We start from the raw sequence: 19,827 nt of genomic DNA on the forward strand, positions 1-19,827 counted from the left end.
GGTCGTGGGACACTTAATGCTTTCGAAGCGATACTTCATCCAGCATATCTATGCATGAAGATACCTTTGGAACAAAGGCCCATTGTTGTTCATGGGAGTCAGGAAGCTGCTAGGAAAGCCGAAGGAAACTGGACAGATTCAAAGGCAATTCATAACATAGATGGAGTCGAAGCCTGTGAGCAGTACAAATACAAAAGAGAGAAGGCTGCTTCGGCGGATCAGCCGAAGCCTATGCTCCTATGTGAAGACATAGTAGAGCAAAAAGTACTGCTGGGGTCTCAGCTATCTGAAGACCAAGAGAAAACTTTGATAAGATTTTTATTCAACAACAAAGATGTCTTTGCTGGGTCAGCCAATGATCTCTGTGGTGTCAACAGAGATGTGATTGAACACTCACTCAATGTGGACCCATCCTTCAGGACAAAAAAGCAAAGGCTTCGGAAAATGTCTGATGATAAAGCCGAAGGTGCTCGGAATGAAGTGAAAAGGCTTCTCAGTGCCGGCGTTATCAGAGAGGTAAAATACCCATTGTGGTTAGCCAATACTGTCATGGTGAAGAAGGCCAATGGCAAATGGAGAATGTGCATTGACTTCACAGATCTTAACAAAGCGTGCCCAAAAGACGAATTCCCGCTACCAAGAATAGACTCTCTTGTAGATGCAGCAGCTTCTTCAGAGCTCATGAGTTTATTGGATTGCTATTCAGGCTATCATCAAATCTGGATGAAGAAAGAAGATGAGCCAAAGACTAGCTTCATAACTCCCAGTGACACCTATTGCTATCTTCGGATGCCTGAGGGGCTCAAGAATGCTGGAGGAAGCTTCAGCAGAATGACAACCAAGGTCCTTCATTCCCAGATAGGCAGAAATGTGCTAACTTATGTTGATGATATCATAGTGAAAAGCACGAAGCAAGAAAATCACATTGCTGATCTGCAAAAAACATTTGCCAATTTCAGGCAAGCTGGCCTGAAATTAAATCCAGAAAAATGTGTTTTTGGAGTGAAGAAAGGCAAGTTCCTTGGTTGTCTGGTATCAACGAAAGGAATTGAAGCTAACCCAAGTAAGATTGAAGCTATCCTTCGAATGGAGCCACCAAGCACGAAGAAAGGGGCTCAACGGCTGGCAGGAAGATTAGCATCATTAAACAGATTCATATCCCGATCAGCGGAAAGAAATCTGCCATTTTTTGAAATATTGAAATCAACCGAAGTCTTTCAATGGGGCCCGACACAACAAAAAGCTTCTGAAGAGTTGAAACAATATTTGATTGATTTAACAACATTAACCCCACCCGTGCCAGGGGCTCCATTGCTCTTATATGTGGCAGCTTCGCATTCTGCAGTAAGTGCGGCACTCGTACAGGAGAAGCTAGATGGTCAGACTAAAAAGCAAGCTCCAATATACTTCGTCTCTGAAGTTCTAAGTCCATCAAAGAAAAATTACACAGAGTTGGAAAAGGTATTATATGTTGTGTTAATGGCCTCCAGAAAGCTTCAGCATTATTTTCAAGCATACCACATAATTGTTCCTTCGTCACAACCTCTAAAGGACCTCATGAGGAACAGAGAGGCTACTGGAAGAATTGGAAAATGGGCTGCAGAGCTTAATGAATTCACCATTGATTATGTGCATAGATCTTCAATTCAGTCCCAGACGTTAGCAGATTTCATCGCTGACTGGACGCTAGGGGCTCAGGAAGAAGAGATAAATAAAGATGCCGAAGCTTGGACAGTGTTCTGTGATGGTTCTTGGGGAACCTTCGGCGCAGGAGCAGCTGCTGTTCTAGTAGCACCTTCGAAAGTCAGAACATGTTATGCAACCAAGCTAGATTTTAGTTGTACAAATAATATTGCCGAATACGAAGCACTCTTGTTGGGGCTTCGGAAGTTAAACGCAATGGGAATAAGAAGGGTTATTCTAAAAACTGATTCTCAAGTCATTTCTGGCCATGTAGATAAAAGTAGCAAGGCAAGAGATCTGAAACTTCAGAAATATCTAGATACAGTCCGAAGGTTGGAGGCTTCTTTCGAAGGTTTTTCTGTCAAGAACATTCTAAGAGGCGAAAATGAGCATGCAGATCTGTTAGCCAAATCAGCGGCTCAGGGGCTCCCTCTACCTTCGGAAGTATTTTTTGAAACAATAAAGACACCTTCGGTTGAACTTATGGAGAGAGCAGTGCTCGCCATTTCTCCAGTGCATAGTGAAGATTGGAGAACTGAAATCATATCTTTTCTCCAGGGTAACCGCCTCTCGGATGACGAAGTTTATAATAAAAGAATGGAAGCAAGAACAAGACCATATATCACTAGAAGGGGAATTGTACAAGCATAGAGTTTGCTCCCCCCTTCTCAAGTGTTTATCCAGAACCGAAGGTATAGAACTAATGAAGGAGATACATGCAGGATTGTGTGGATCCCATATTGGGTCTAGGCCTTTGCTGGGAAAGGTCTTTAGACAGGGATTTTACTGGCCGAAGGCAGCTTCGGATGCAGAAGATCTGGTCCAAAAGTGTGAAAATTGTCAAAAATGTGCAAGGGACCAAAAACAACCTTCGTCATTGACTCAGTTAATACAACCAACCTGACCATTGCAAAGATGGGGCCTGGACTTGTTAGGTCCACTTCCACCAGCACAAGGTAATTTGAAATATGTCATGGTGGCGGTGGAATATTTTTCTAAGTGGATTGAAGCAAAGCCTTTGGCTACAATAACTTCGGTTACAGTCCAGAAATTCTTTTGGCAAAATATCGTTTGTCGTTTCGGTGCGCCGAAGGCTATAACTGTGGACAATGGAACACCGTTTGATGCCAAAATTTTCAAAGATTTCTGCGACCAAATTGGCACGAAGATTCATTTTACATCAGTCAGGCACCCAGAGTCAAATGGGCTGGTCGAAAGAGCAAATGGTATTATAATGACGGGAATAATGAAGTTAATCTTCAATCAACCCAGAGGAAAGTGGCTAGAAGAGTTGATTAAAGTGGTGTGGAGCCACAATACAACTATATCAAGGTCAACAGGTTTTACACCATTCAAGTTATTATTTGGTGACGAAGCTATAACCCCAGAAGAAGCTAAGGCAGGGTCAATTAGAACAGTAGCTTCGGTAGAGGACAAAGCTGATTATTCTGTGGAAAAAGATGCTATAGAAGGGACCAGACTTTAGGCTGTGAAGAATATCAATAAATATTAAGCCGAAACAATAAAATAGCGTGACAGAAAAGTACGGCTGAAAAACATTAAGCCATGGCATTTGGTACTTCGGAGAGTGGCCAATCCAGACACAGTAGGCAAGCTACAGCTGAAGTGAGAAGGACCCTTTCTGGTGGTATCTTCGTCAAGACCCGGTTCTTACAGATTGAAGGATATGGACGGCAACGACATTCCTAGATCTTGGAATGTGGATGAGCTTCGACGATATTATGTGTAACTTGATGTAATCTTTTTTATTTTTCCTATGGCACCCTTTTTCCTTTCCAAAAGGGGAGAAAGGTTTTTGATGGGCCATAGTTTGTAATTTTTCCTTTCTTATCTAGCTCTACGACAGCAAAATCCCCCAAAAATATGTAAAATGTAAAATCTGAGCATGCACCATCGAGTGCAGAGAGAGAAAAACATGCAGAAGCTCGAAAGTCGTCCCTAAGGGGATGCAGAGCACGACGAAGCTACAAAAAGTCGTTCCTAAGGGAGCGCAGCGTAAGTTTTCTGCTCAAAAGTCGTTCCTAAGGGAATGAAGAGCCAAATACCGCCGAAATATAAGGCGAACAAGTTCAAAAGACGTTCCTAAGGGAATGCAGAACTTACACCGAAAAGTCAACGGTGATACCGCCAAAATAGAAGGCGAAGAAGTTCAAAAGACATTCCTAAGGGGATGCAGAACTTTCACCGAAAAATAAGCGGTGCAGCCAAAAAATAAACGGCAAAGAGATTTCAGTCAATCCTAAGGGTATGAGGAGTTTTGATGTGGCTTCGTAAGTGTGTGCCTGGACATTCATTTGCACAATACATCACATCATTCACTGCATTCATAAACATTCATTTAGACATACATAGGATCATCATCATCATATCATATAGATACAGACAGTTGCTCTAAGGATAAGGCTTCGGCGAAAGGAAAGGAAACAGATTTATGCTTTGTTGTGTACAAAAAGAAGGGAAGGTGTTTTTCGCCTTCGGCTCAAAAAAATACAAGTTTCGTCCACATCAAAGCAATTCATACATGGACGGAAAGGTAAAAACATATTACAAGGTATGGACAAATTTACAGAGTATCTGATTCTTAAATTACAATATTCTTTACAAAGATAATTGAAGAGTTTCTCTAGAGTTTTTTCACAGCAATGTCTTCGGCTTCATCACCATCCGCTAAGCTTCGGATCATCCGCCAAGCTTCGGCTCATTGCTCCTCGGCTTCGTCATCCTGCACATAATAAAGCGTTATAAGGTAAATTCAAGTTTCAATGAAAAGGTAAGCACAAGGTATGAGTTTATTACCGGTTTAAGGTGACTTCGAGCTTCGTCACTAGCCAAGCTTCTTCCACCCTTTGCCCATATTTGAGTTACGAATCTGTTCCCAATGCTTCGAGCCAGGTCGGGGATGTCATTTAAGTCTGCTGGTGATAAGCTGAAGTTTGGCCTGTTTACAATATTCCCGTGCGTGCAACTAGCTTTCATAAAAGCAACAGTCGTGCCACGAGAAGCTAGCAGAGCGCAGAAGTCTCCGAGCCCAGCTATGACTTCATCAAGAGCATCAACTTCGCCTTCAATATGATCAAAGATGCCTGGCAGGTTTTCAGCTGAAGGTTTAAACTTTCAGAACTAGCTCCAACAGAGTTGAAGACCTGCTTCAGTCGTTGCATGCAACTGGTGCCAAAGTTCAGACATTTATCTTGCAGTTCCTTCAATGCCTTTTGCAAGTTTGAACTCTTTGTAACTTCAGCTTCAAGCTTTGCATCGAAATCCTTCTTCTCTTGTTCGAAGTTTTTTGAATTCGTGGAGAGCTCACTATTCAATCTAGCAATCTCGGCCTGGGCTTCTGCCAGCGAATTCTCCATTGTTTGAAGCACGAAATCCTTCTTCTCTAGAGCAGCTTCGTGATCTTTGATATTGCCCTCTAAGCTCTCAATTATAATCTCATTTTTCTTGTCCTCGAGGTCTTATTGCATCCTCAAGGTTTTACTTAGTAGTAGACTCTGAAAAAATAACCTTCATCTCGAAAGCAATAAAAAGATAAGGTAAGAACTTTACCTTAAAGTTAGAATAAAACAAGCTACCAGTGATATGTTGCCGCCGGTATCTGCTAAGGTCGGCCTCAAGCTTCAGAAAGCCAACCCTCTTCGATAGAGTGCTGACAACTTTCGCCCCAATCCGGTCCCGGAGGCATCCTAAACTCTCTTCGGCAACGCCACCGAAGAGCAATGCCCCTGGTTGATAGCCGCATGATATTGTGTAATCCCTCAGCTCTTCCTTCTCAGCCTTAGATAGCTCCTGGCCAAGTATGTTTTGAAAATTAAAATCCTTCTCCTCCGAAGTCTCTTCAGCAACCTCCTTCTCTTTCCTGGGCACTGGGGCCAGGGTCTCTTCGGCAGCTGTGGCAGCTTCTTCCGCGGCCATGTTCAAAATCATCTTATCAATATCAGAAAAAGTGCCTTCTAGATTTGTATCTTCAGCCGTCTCAGCTTCAGCGGGGGCAGCCTCGGTTGCTGCAGTATCTTCGGCAGCCGATGTTTTTGACGCCGAGGCCAGCGGTGGAGTTTCTTCAATAGCATCAAAAACAATAATGATCCTTCGCCTTTTTTCAGCAGGCTTCTTGATTGCTGCAGGCTCCTCCTTCTTCTGTAAAAGCTTCATCAGTTGTGGCCCTAGTGGACTTAGCTTGAGAGGTAAATATTCGGTCATTACCTTTAAAATTTCCTCCACATCAGCGGCAGGAGGCGTTGAAGGAATTTCTTCCTCTATCTCAGCTGTTTTTGGCTTCACAGCCAAAGCTTTTCTTTTCTTTGGAACATCCACATTCGGCTCAGGGCTGGATTTCTTCTTTTTCAAAGCTTTCTCATCTTCTTCTATCATTCTAGCAGCTTGCCTCTTCATTACACTGACAACTCTTTTTTGTTTTGGCCCTTCGGCACCCTTGCTTAACCGTTCATAGTCAGGATATTCAAATTTCAGGGCATCCATTACTCGGTTCAGCCTTCATTTCGGTCGGGTGCCGAAGGCCACGGTCATCAATTGATCTTCTTTCTTAGTGTAGTTGCCCAAGATTTCATTGCACATAGCTTCAATCATCTCCAACCATTCTTGGCAGGGTTCTTTGAAATGTTTCTTGAATTTGAAGTGATAGGGCAGTCGAACAAGTTCATTCTTTTTCTTTTCTCCTTTAAGCTTCGGCATATTCGATTCCTTTAACGTCGGAAATACTCTATTGGCTAAGTATTCCTGCACCAAATCTCTAGTACCAATATGCTCAGACACAACTCGAAATTTGCCCACAGCTGTTCGGCTTGGTGACTCTTGCAGCATGTCGCATAGGGGCCTAGTTAACCCGAAGGTTAGATCCAGTGGGCTCTGAACTATCTTCTCCTTCCCCTCATCAACCTTAACATAAAACCACTCATTCTTCCAACCGGTTGGCCATTTGGTGCGATAGCTGATCACTGGAGTCTTCATGTCTTTGCGGTAAGCAAAGTTGTAGTAGCCGAAATTCTCGTGCAGCCCATCTTCTCTATCCTTCGTCTAATAGTGAAGCTCGTGCACCCGGCAGAAAGCTTCGGCAAGCGGGATCACTCCTTGGCTTCGGAGAGCCCAGATAAAGACGTTGAGCCTAACGATGGCGTTAGGAGTCAACTGATGAAGATAAATTTCGAAATCTTTCAAAACATCCCCAATCATTTCATGCAAAGGAAACCTCAATCCTGCTTTGAAGAAACTTCTGAAAACTACCACATCATCATCTTCTGGCTTCGGAGTGGTTTCTTCCCCGCCAAAACGAATCAGCTTCTTCTCGACTTCCCCGAAGTAGCCTAACTTTATCATCATGGGCATATCAGCTTCAGAGACAGTCGACTTTCCAAAGCCCAAGTGGCTGGGTTTGGATGGCACAATGGTGTTATAATATATCTCTTCTTCACCGGCATCACCCTCTTCAATGTCAGCTTGTTCAGCTTCAGCACCAGATGCACCTTCGTCAGAGGCACCCTCTGTCACAACCAGTCCCGACTGCCTCATTACTTCGGAAATTGGGGCAGTCTCAGCAGCTTTGGCCTCCTCTCCGTCGCGTGTAACTCTAGCTGTTGAGCTCACTCTGGCCATTTGATACTGAATTCCTTACGATTTTGACGAAGATGTTGACTTTTTGCAATTTTACCAAAGCTCTCTCTTATGACGAAGCTAAAACAAGATGATGCTTTGATTGAGAATACTATGAATAAGCTTCGGCTATGGTCAAATTTTTCAGCAGCACAACGGTACAATAGTAGTGAATGTTGTGGTAACTTCACACCTACCCGTCTGTTTATATAGTGCTGCAGGTGGGAAGGTGAATCGTCAAGCCGCTCGCACACGCTGAACAGTCGCCCGCACCCACTGAACGGTGGACCAAAGTGCGCGAGAAGGTGAATCACCAGATCGCGCGTACCCGTCATGTGGTGGGACCACCTCGCACTCGGAATATTTAATTGTTTCTCGACAACGAGCTCAGGGAAGGTGTTTTTCGGACCTTCGGCATTCCGAAGCCTAAGAGAATTTTTCACGGGTCAAGCTCGTTACGAAAAATGATCTGGCACTGTGAAGGGGCTACTGTTGGGAGTATGCTTCGTCGCCGAAGGTGCTGTAAGAAGAAACACTTTCGGAAGATCAACATAGAAGCAAAGCCGAAGCTACTATCCAGGGAGCTTTGGCATAGTGACACGCCTTGAGATGAAGGGTGGCACCGACTTAAAGATGAAAAGACCGATTAGCCCATGTTAATCTGTGTCATGATTGTAACTAGTTATCGAGGACATAAATGTAATTTCACACAGGTTGTGTCCTGTGCCTATAAATAGATGAACATTACCCCTATACTGTTCACGCTGACTTGTATTCACTTGCGCGTCACACTCGGATTTTTACCTTCTGTCAAGCCGAAGGTACAAATGTATTTCAACATTGTTTATATTCTTTCATGATTGAATAACGGTATATTATAACATTATTCTGTTATTCATGTTATTCCCCATGTTTCATATGTTTCGTCTTTCATCTGAGTATGTTATGATCATGAAGGTATGTCCTTCATGACCTTCGTCCGAAGATCGTTATATCCTCAGGGAAATAACCCATCAAAGGACAAAGGGATTTAATTTTTAACATCTCGTGTTGCCTTGTTCTTAATTCATAGCATTTGAGAACAAGTCCCCAACAAATGTATAGTACAAAACAATGTTTTGGGTGATCATATAAGTGCAACGTACAACTGTTCACCCATATATAGATACAACAGATAAGATAAGCAAAATGTAGCTAGGTAGCATTTGAGTTATCAAGAGAGTAAATAGTGTGGCATATATATTACACACCTAGGGTGAAGCTTCACACGGACCGTACTGACCGGGCCTAACCACAACGTTTCAGCGACCCAACCGACATACCATCGCAAGGACCACAGGCGCACGGATCTAATCGTATCCCACTAAATGGGCCCACCAAATCACTTTTCTACTTTCTACCTGCCTCGCATCTGCCGCGGTCGCCGATTGTTCGCTCATTCAAGTTTTCATTTCACCGCGCACGATCGCCCTTAGTGTTTTCTAGGGTTTCCAAACCATCAGTTGCAAATCAGTGTTCACGGGTGAACTGGCTTTTTCCCCTAGGCTTCTGAGTTGTTCAAGCTCACGGATCGCACTACGGTCTGCACTTAATTCTATCGAGGAGAGCAGCAGCAGCGGATTTAGGGTTTTCAATCGGTTTTCGTCCTAGGTATGTTTTTCGGTCATCCTTTTGGCCAAATCGCATGCGGTTTTACATTTTTTCAAGCGCTTGGATGTTTTCCGACACAGGGGCTTTCAATCGAACCAGATTTTTTGGAGCATTTGTTCGTTTCAGCAAAATCGCTGAGTTTGTACGTCACATTTTTATTTGTTTTACAAATTTCTGTTACTGAGCAAACCTGAGTAACAACAAGTAAAAAATGTCCAGTAAGAACCATACCAATCAATAATAATGTTCAAAAGTCAATAAGAAAATTGAACATGAGTAACAACAGAAAAAATGTTCAGCAATGATATTTAGTAACAATCGTCCCAATCAGTAGTAATGTGCAGTAGTCAATAAGTAAATTGCCACCATTCATTATATGTTTTCTATATAGTTTTTTGTGTTAGTTCTTAGTTTTGTTTGTATATAGTGGCAGCAATAAATTTAGTATATTTTTGTAATAAACACGACCCTATGTATAAAACGCACACGCTCAGTAATATATCTACTCACTAGTAACCATGATCTTGCAGTTGTAATAATTAATCAGTAATACTTTTAAAGTTATTGACACCAGTAATATATGTATTTAGCAATAGGGTAATAATAATGGATAGTCAATAAACTTTCTTTTTTGACCTTTTTCACATTTGATAATAAGTATCTGACTATATGGAGGAGAGTAGCCCTATACAATTAACGCATATGATGAGTAATATCTTTTTTAGTTATAATGGTGATGAGTCAATTATTAATTTTTTGCTCAATAACTTTTGATTTTATTATTATATAGATGGCCAATATTTTGTAATAATGTTCAGTAATTAGTATTGCAACCAATAATAATGTTCAGTAGTCAATAAGCAAATTGACATCATTCATTATATTTTGTTTTCCCCTATATATTTTTTTTCTTTTGTGTTAGTGCTTAGTTTGTCTATATATAGTGGTTGCAATAAATTTAGTACATTTTTTAATAAACACAACCCTATGTATCAAGCGTATACGCTTAGTAAAACATCTAATCAGTAATAACTGTGATCTGATAGTTGTAATCATTATTCAGTAACACTTTATTTATTGGCATCAGTAATATATGCATATAGCAATGGGGTAATATTGATGGATATTCAGTAATACTTTCTTTTTTATTTTTTCACATTTGATAATATGTAGTTGACTATAAGGGGAGCATTATAGTCAGTAATCACTTTTACTCTTACGGTGTCAAACCAGTTTTTTAATGGTGATCATGAGTGTTCCAAATATTTTATTGCATGTTTACTATCTCGACAATCTGGAATGCGATATTGCACGACTAGATGTAACACCTCGTTGGAGCATGTTTACAAAGAGTCTAATTAAAAGGATTGGAGATCTCGACAAAAGGTCAATTAGTGCCGGCAAATCAACCTACGGGAACTTTCATGTAAGTGTAGTATGATTTTTTATAGTCTAAGTAATAGTTAGTAGTGGCAGTAAACTCGCTACCGAGATTCAATAATAGTTATTACTGGTATTATGTATAATTATGCCTCAAGTTTTTATAGTCTTAGTAATAATTTAGTAGTGGTAGTAATATTCACTACATAGTCTCAGTAATAGTAGTAGTAGTAATATTCACTATATAGTCTCAGTAATGATCTGAATAATTGTGTATCAAGTTTTATAGTCTCAGAAAAAGTCAGTCGTGGCAGCAACACTTACCACCCAGTCTTAGTAATATTTCTACTGTGATAGTAATACCCACTACATACTCTCAGTAATAGTTAGTAGTGACAGTAATACTTACTACCTAGATTCAGTAATAGTTATTAGTAATATTATGTATAATTATGCATAAAGTTTTTACAAGCTCAGTAATAGTTAGTAGTGGTAGTAATACTCACTACCTAGTCTCCGTAATATAGTAGTAGTCATTTGAATAAATGTGTAACAAGTTTTATACTCTCAGTAATATTTAGCCATGGCAGTAACACTTACCACCTAGTCTTAGTAATATTTCTACTGTGGTAGTAACACCCACTACATACTCTCAGTAATAGTTAGTAGTGGTATTCTGAATAATTATACAAGCTTCTTATATTGTTTATTTTGCGCAATACACTACGTTTATGTAGTTCATGGACGTTGAGAAGAGAGTCAGTATACTCCGCCAACCACAGTCCTAGGGTTGATGATGTCAGGGAATCACAACCTATTGTTGTATGTGCTGCGCGTGTTGTTTTGACTAGTGCTATTAGAGGAACTCATGGTGGAATTCGTCGAAAGGCCGCTGTAAATAGGGGCATGAGACCACCAATGGCTACAAAAGGAAGGCAGCCGTCTGGAACATCTGATAAAGGCCGAGCCACAAATACTGAAAGAGGTATTCCATATGGGGTTAATTCATCGGAGTCATCATTGGATGATTTTGCGGTGTCGCTCCCTAATGAATCATCAAGGGAGGCATTTATAAAAGCATTGATAGAGCACGACAATTCAATCAGGTTGGCGTTGACTAATATTGAATTGATAGTGAAGCAAATTGTAGATTCGTAGGTTGAGCTAAACAAGAATAAGGAGGTCATTCACTAGGCCCAAAACAAGCTTACTGAGGTTATTAAGTCCATTGTTAACCCTGCAACATCGTCGCCGTATCCTTTATGGACGTACAAAAGACAGAGGGTAAGACATGACGAAGGCAGATATGGCAGTAAGTAGAAGACATGTTCAGCGTCATCGTCGTGACCTAGGTCGGAGGCACCAACACCACCTCCACAAGAAGTAGATCAGCCACCAATCGCAGAAGATTACGAACTCACTGAAGGAGGCACAAACCTCTAGCAATACGATAGTGCTCCTGTAGCACCAGGGGAGGAAGCTCACACGGAACTGGCTACCACAGGTGAACCTATTGAGTTTGCTGACAGGAGTAGGCATTGATGTCCGGCAACATGAAAGTGTACATGCACCAGCAGAGGAGGGACCTCCCACGGATCAGGGTATCACAAATGTTTTTGTTGAGTTGACCGACCCAGCCACGAATCGAGAGACCGACGACAGTGCACAATGCTTGGCGCAAGTAGAGCAGGCACCAAGACAAGAGGACATCCTAGGTGCTTCCTCAGCTAGAGCAGACACACCTCATGTAGAGGTAGGACAAACATATGATGCTCAATCAATAGTAGACCTAGGGCATGTAACAGATACAAAGGAGCAAGAAACAAACGAGTGCCAGACAACAATAGAGTTAACAGTCACTCATTAATAGTGAGCAATAGTCACCTAGTAATAGTCAGAAATAACACGATAGTAGTTACTCAGTAGTTGACATGGATCATCAGTAACAGTCAGTCAATAATATTTCACTCGCCATATCTAAATAGCAAATATATTACTAATATATATATATATATATATATATATATATAATAAGATTTTTGTACTATTAGATAACCCCTCAGTAATAGCACAGTAATGATGGTTGTACACTTATATGTCAATGATTCAATAGCACTGACTCATGTTAAAACTTTTTTACATAACAGATGCATGGAGATGTCGAGATTGTTTCTGGTTTCCCCGTAAGCCAGTTCAATCTCCAACACTGGAACGAAAAAGGGGTTTTCATGAAAGGTTTTGTGGACTACAACCCAATGACATGTGACTATCAGTTCATGGACAAAAAATCATACTTTTTTAATTCCTCCATTTTTAGTTTCCATTAAATATATCCCTCTTGTTCATCAGTATATATAACCATTTCACTCGTTCGTTATTTTCAATATATAAAGAGTAGGATGGCCGGCACATCAAGCAAAGGAAATCTATCGCGCGCGTTTGTGCGTTAGAAAGTGAGATTTCCTACGGTGGACTTGCACGCACGCACATATCACGAGCTGCGCAGGGCCGGGGGCCGGTGGGCATCATGAAGTGAGGTCGATCGGCATGCATGTAATAATATATGTCTCTGACGCTTGGTTTCTGTAGGATATTTTTTTGCTAGCTACATGTGGCCGGCCGTCGCCATCGCTCAGAAACTGACTGATCGATGGTCACAACATACGAGACAGCACACACATCAGCTGCTCAAGATACGAAGGAATTCGTCAAAGAAAGCTGCCCACACATCACCACCATATCAAGTGTTTGTCGGCCGAGGCGGGAGTGATTCGGTATCCCAAGGAATTCGTCAAAGAAAGCTGCCCACTTCCACTTTTGCCCAGCCTTCAATTGATGTCCAGAGAATGCTTGCTCCTAGCTAGATACTTTTGCCCGCCGCTGAATATACGCACAATTGGATAATTAGGTGCATTCGCTTAAACACACTTAGGCTTTGGATCCTCGCGGCTAATTGTTTGTTAATGGCTAATAATTAGCTGACAAGTAATTAGCTAGCAGTAATTAGCCAGAGTATGTTTGAAGCCTTGGCTAATAGATATATTTTTCTCTATACATGATCTATTAGCACTTATTAGCAAGATCAAATGTTTAATTGGTAAATAATTTGCCAGCCCTCCAACTAACAATTAGCTAATTTATTAGCCAGTATTTAATTGGAGACCAAGGTACTAAAATTAGCCGGTAAACTATTTGCCACATAGATTCAAACAGGACCTTATAGCTAGCTAGCCGACTGGTCTCAGCCCCCGAGCATAGGAATTTGTTAGTCGTTTTATTTTTTTATATAGAAATTACTGGCCATAATTCGTAAGCATGTTGATGGTAGAGCGAGGACTGTCATGCTCCGAAAGTAAAAATAGATAAGGGGCCCTTTAGATCAATTCATTTTGGAGGATTTGAAATTTACTTAATAAACTAGTTTATTTAGTTTGGAATTTTACATTCCTCTTATATCTCAAATTTATGGGACCCAATATGAAAAATAGTTTTATGTATTAATGAAATATATTTCTACTATGCAACTTATAAGACGTTTCTCGGCTCACTCCTTTATAGTAAAAATATAACACATAAATATCTCTCACATATTGCTAAAATAGTATATATTTCATATAAAACCATAATATTAGTTTAATTGATCTTTGCCTAAATTACTATTATTAGAATGGAAATTAATTCCAAATGTCCGTAAAAGTAAACTTATTTAATTTGATCGGTACATTACTATGAATTCATTGAGCGTGTGTTAATGGCCATGCCGCCATTGTTCAAGACATGAAATCATGAGATTACCGTCAGCCATCAATCAACGTGAATTAAAGTGGTATCGATGGGAATTAGTTATTTTCCACCAGTAAAGGATTAATTCCCGTTAGTTCCTGGGCGATGGGAGTTATTAGATAGGATTAATTAATTTTTGTTAATCACCGATGAGAACTAAATAAATCCGATCAGCTACAGTGAACCGACAAACAAATCCCTTCTGCTACAGTGAACCACCATGAGTTATAGTGTTCAAGTAGTAGCTCACATCGGTCTCCGATCCCTGGTCGACGAGAATTAAGTGATATCATCCTTAACTCCAGTCGTCTTGATCATAGCCGATGAGAGTTGTCCTATTACAATAACATAATAATAACTCTCGTCGACTATGGTCAAACCGACAAAAATTAACCTATACTTTTGCAAAACCAGCAGCCCGTTTCTCTCATTTCCACATCCAATTTACACAAAACAACAGACATATAATATGTATCCGTGCACATACATCATATACACCATTCAAAATTCACATACATCACACACACATCATACTTCACATTACAAATTTCCTCAAGCCAACACATAGCACACATATCCATTTCAAATCGCAATAACTTCACAAGTTAAGTCATTTAATTACACATTTAGCTTGGCCATCTCTCTCATCCAGATACCCCCAATGGCCAACAGATCACGTATATGATTGTGCAAATTAAAACACTGTTTTGCACTGTAGATTATATTGTTTGCATAGTGAAGTTTAAAATGAGAGATAAAGATAAGTAAGTTGCTGGAGATATCCATCAAACGCTCACTCTGCATTGCAACACCATGCACAAACGACATTGTAAAAGGAGCAATAAATGGCACGTATTTGCATGCCCATTAAAATGGACAATTTAGTGAATTGGGACCTCTTTTATAGATGCATTAAAAAATAGTGTGACCCATCTTTTTTAAAAAAAAATAGTATTGATAGTATTTATGCCTTTTTGGCAACATATGATCTAGTGTAAATGCGATTAGGATGCTAACATTCTAATATTAAATGTTGTCCATCTATCCGATCCACCATATACGGTTGAGTGCAATCTCACCTCCTCTCGCACAATTTTCTAATGAACTTCTACATTTTCAAAGAATAGGGTGTACCATTCCTAGGTGGGGATTGCACTCAAAATAAAAAGGTTTAGTGCCACACGAGCCACCTCATGTGAGACGACGTGTAGATTAGAATTATGGTTTCTCACTTGTCATATGGAATGCATTTATGCAAGTTACATAGTAGACACGTAGATCGACCACAATGATTAATTCAAATAGAGTATAAATGATTGTAAATGTTTAAAACGTGTTTGAACAAATAGCTAGTTTATTTAAACAAGGTCTATCTATGTAATATATATAAAAATTATAACTACCCACTAGGACCTAACTAGTCACTATCACAACACCTTTAGAGCATGACTTTCAACGTGCGTCGCCTCGGTCGTATCCCGCGCCAGCAAATTTTGAACTTCCCCTCCCGTGCGTGCGCTTAGCGAGCGCAGAATAACGCAAAAATGGGCATGGGTGGGATTCATTGTGTTATATAAATTAGAGATATTATAAATACATATAATAATAATTTGGAAATAATAAATATAGTTGTGTTTGAATAAACATCTTATTTAAGCAAGATTTACCTATATGATATGTAGAAACTGTAGTAATGTATGGACAACTAACTATTTATATGTTATAACTATTATACGGAAGTAATACTAGCCTGCACTCGTAAGAAACATTAACGAAGTAGTGCCTGTCTACATCTGAATCAAAGATTTGAATTTTGGAGTCCTGGCCATCAAATGCTATCCTGCATTTTAGCTATCTATCCATCAACAACAGATCATAGTGCTTACCCAACCAACAGCACTACAGAAGCGAACGGGGTACATGCATTTCGATGGTCAGATGATATCGACAATGGAACATTTGGACACTGATTTTTGCCCATGTCACACGGTTGCTAATAAGTGTTATATGTCAACTTTTAAAACTTAAACGTATTTATTAATGCTACTCTACTTTAATCATTCAGCCTGCTCATAAAATTAGCTGAAGTATTGAACGAATGCTAGAATATACTTAGGGTTTTTTAATGATCTAGGCTACTAGTTAGCTGCTAAAATTAGTTAGAGACATCCAAACAGTTTAGCTAACAGTTCAATTATTAACTATTTTTTTATTAAATTAGTTAATAGTTAGGTAGCTATTTGTTAGCTAGCTAATTTTACTAACAATTTTTTAGCCAACTAACTATTAGCCCTAGTATATTTAAACACCCCCTTAATTTGTTACTAGATTTGTAACAAGGAGCAGCGCGATGTATGTATCAATTAAAACAAACAGGGAATGAATAAGATATGCACGAGTCCAGGTTGTTTGTAATATAATGTGTGCACTGTTTAATTTAGGGGTGTTTGAATGTATTAGAGCTAATAATTAGTTGGCTAAACAATTGTTGCTAGAATTAGTAGCTAACAAATAGCACTATTAGCTAATTTGCTAAAAGTGACTAATAGCTAAACTATTAGCTAGATTGAGTGGATGTCTTCAACTAATTTTTATCTAATTTTAGTAGCTCACTATTAGCTCTAATACATTCAAACACTTCCTTAATTTAGTGGAGTGTTTGAATGCACTAGAGCTGATACTAGGGGCATCGGCTCTAGGGAGCGTGAACCATCCATGATAGGTCATCCGACCGTCTGCAACTCTGCGCAAGGAGCTCCACTTTTCTCTGTGGACCGTCCGTGTGTAGGTGGCGGACCATCCACGCTGGTACAGGGGACTTCATGTAGAACCTAGATCGCACCTCTCGAGAGGGATCCATTTGGTGAGGAGAGATTGTAGGGTTGTTTTGGGATCGACAGGCCACCCAAAGTGTCTCTAGACGACCTAGAGTCGAAGAGAGGTGAATATTGAGATTAAAAACTGCAACTAGAACTACGCTACATTTACTCCTAAAGCATGAAGATAAATTATGTAAAAAGATTTTTTTTGAATGAACAGGAGGGGCTAAAGCCCCCTACTGAGAGGATATATTAAAAGGGAAAAAAGTACAAGAAGCCTATTACAAATTAAAGGAGAGCTGCTCTCCAAATTATGTAAATAGATCGATTCGATTGTATTGTGTGTAATCAATTGGTCATACCCCTTCATATATATAAGGGAGGTATGGACCCATTTGAGAGCACCTAGAGAGGGGTGAATAGGTGATCCTGCACAAATCAATTCTAAACAACACAAACTTGGTTTATGATAAGTGTTAGTGAAAACTAAAACCAAGTTAGGAGGATAGATGTAGAGAAAAATCTTCTCTTGATTGGTCCTTCAAGATGAGTATTGAACTAAGGAGCAATATTAAGAGAGTGGAGAACACAAGATGATAATAATCGCAAAAAGTAAATGGACAAGTGACATAACAATTTTTACCATGGTTCGGCCAATGCCTACTTCACGTTGTGGTAACCTCCTTTGGTCAAGTGTTGCACTCAACCCCTCACAAGTGATCCAAAGATCAAACTTGAGTGCCACAGATATCTTCCTTATGTCAAAATCCCGTTGTGAGGAATCTCCACAAATTGGAGTCTCTCACGCCTTACACAATTGATTACAAACAAAATTGGAGTAAGGATGGGAGCAGAAACACACACAAGAGCACAATACAGTAGCAACACGCACACAAGTGAAAAGAGAGAGCGCACAAAACACAACGACAAAGTTACAACTCAAGAATGCGCTCAAATCTTTCTCTAGCAAAACAATAGCGTGGTCGCAAAGATCCGGAGTTGTAGTGTGCTCAAAGAGTGCTTGGGTTACTGCTACATGGCGCCTAGTGTGTCCTTTTATAGCCCCAAGGGATCAAGGAGCTATTTGATCTTCATTTGGAAGGCCCTAGTTGCCTTCTATCCATGGGTGCACTGGACTGTCCTGTGCACACCGAACACTGCACAATAGATGATTTCTTTCCTTCTCTAGCGAAGTCGACCGTTGGTCATTCGGCACACCGGACAGTCTAGTGGCGCACCAGACAGTTCGATGCAGCCTAGTGACCGTTGGCCAAGCTGACGTGGCCGGCGCTGATTGCACGCCGACCGTTAGCTGAGACACGTGGCTGTCACACTGGACAGTCTGGTGATTTTTAGCCACGGCGCCTCAGCTGATTTCTGAGAGCGGCTTGTTCGCCGGATGACAGTCTGGGCACCGGACACTATCCGGTGCACATCGGACAATCCGATGCTCCCCAGACTGGCACAAGTTTGGTTAAACTTAGCCAAACACAATTTCTCCAAATTAGTTCGACTTGAGAAGTTTCCTAGCACTTAGATAAACATAATTAGCAACTAAAACAATTTACTAAGTACTAGAATCATACCTTTGTTCCTTCAATGCAATATGATTTGCATACCTCAAAATGCACTTTTCCTATGTTTCTCAATTTGCTTTTCAAATACCTCTGCTTATGCTCATACAAGAAGATGTTAGTCCAAAACAATGTGTTGATCATTTAAGCACCAAAACAAAATAGAAATAGCCCAAGGGCATATTTCCCTTTCACCGTTCCTAGGCGAGATCCAATAGCTTCCCACGAGTTTGTTAGGATAACCACACACGAGATTAGGGCTCTAGCCTGAACTAATCTAATCACGGACCGTCCGGGTCTCGTGTGGAACGGACGAACGGTGGAAGACTCGACCACTCCTATAGTTATGTAGCCACCACGGCGCCGCATTGGAGACTGGCCTAGACGCTCAAAGCTTGCCAGCGCCGACCATCAGTATTGCTCCCCACCTCCCCATGAGTCATGAGCTCGTGACCCCATCGTTGCTCCCCGTCAACACTCGCAAGGGCTCAAGGCGTCGGTGGTTCTCCAGTAATCCAGTTCTAGTCTTCATGACTCCATCCATCGCCAACTCCCATGGACACCTCCGATGGCGAAGAAGCAAGGTGAGGACCTAATTCATGACTCATTGCCTATGTTGTTCTTAGTCTTGCAAATCTAACTCTAGTAATTAGTTATTTGTTACTTTGTTGTTTTCCATCGTTCCGCGGCTAACTTACCTAGTCCGACAATCCATAAGAATGGGTTACTGCTGTATTAGGGATGCCACATCGAACTTGGATCCGCCACCACTACCAGATATGCCAGCCAAAGTGCCCTCTCCAGTAGGTACCAAATCTAGTGGTGGTGTCCCCTACTCAAAGCGAAAGCTCTCCCTTCGCCCCCACTACCACAGTTGAAAAGGTCTACTACCACCAAGATGAGAAGTCATCTTGCGGTTCAAGGAGCTCCATTGGCTCCATTCACTCTAGAAGCTACTTCATCTATGTAACACCCTGAATTTGGGGGTATAAAATTTCTTTGCTCATATTCACAAATTCAGGTGTTACTTCCCTTTTCTCATCCTTCCTCATTCTTTTCTTTCTCATTTCTATAGGAGAAAAGTGCTTATTTTATTTGTAAGTATAGTTTAATAGGTTAAACCCTAAGGGAGTATGAATTGTTGCATCATGTTGAACCCTAGATTTCACTTTTGCTTGGTGCATAATTCTTGGAAAGTCTAATTTGAATTTGTGGCTTATTTGGATTTGAATCAAATAGAGAAAATAAAAAGAAAAGAGAAAACAATTCCAGAATAAAAGAAAAAGGAAAAGAAGCCCGCTTTCCCCGCC

This window comes from Zea mays, chromosome 7 (assembly GCF_902167145.1).
Source record: "Zea mays cultivar B73 chromosome 7, Zm-B73-REFERENCE-NAM-5.0, whole genome shotgun sequence".
NCBI lineage: Eukaryota > Viridiplantae > Streptophyta > Magnoliopsida > Poales > Poaceae > Zea > Zea mays.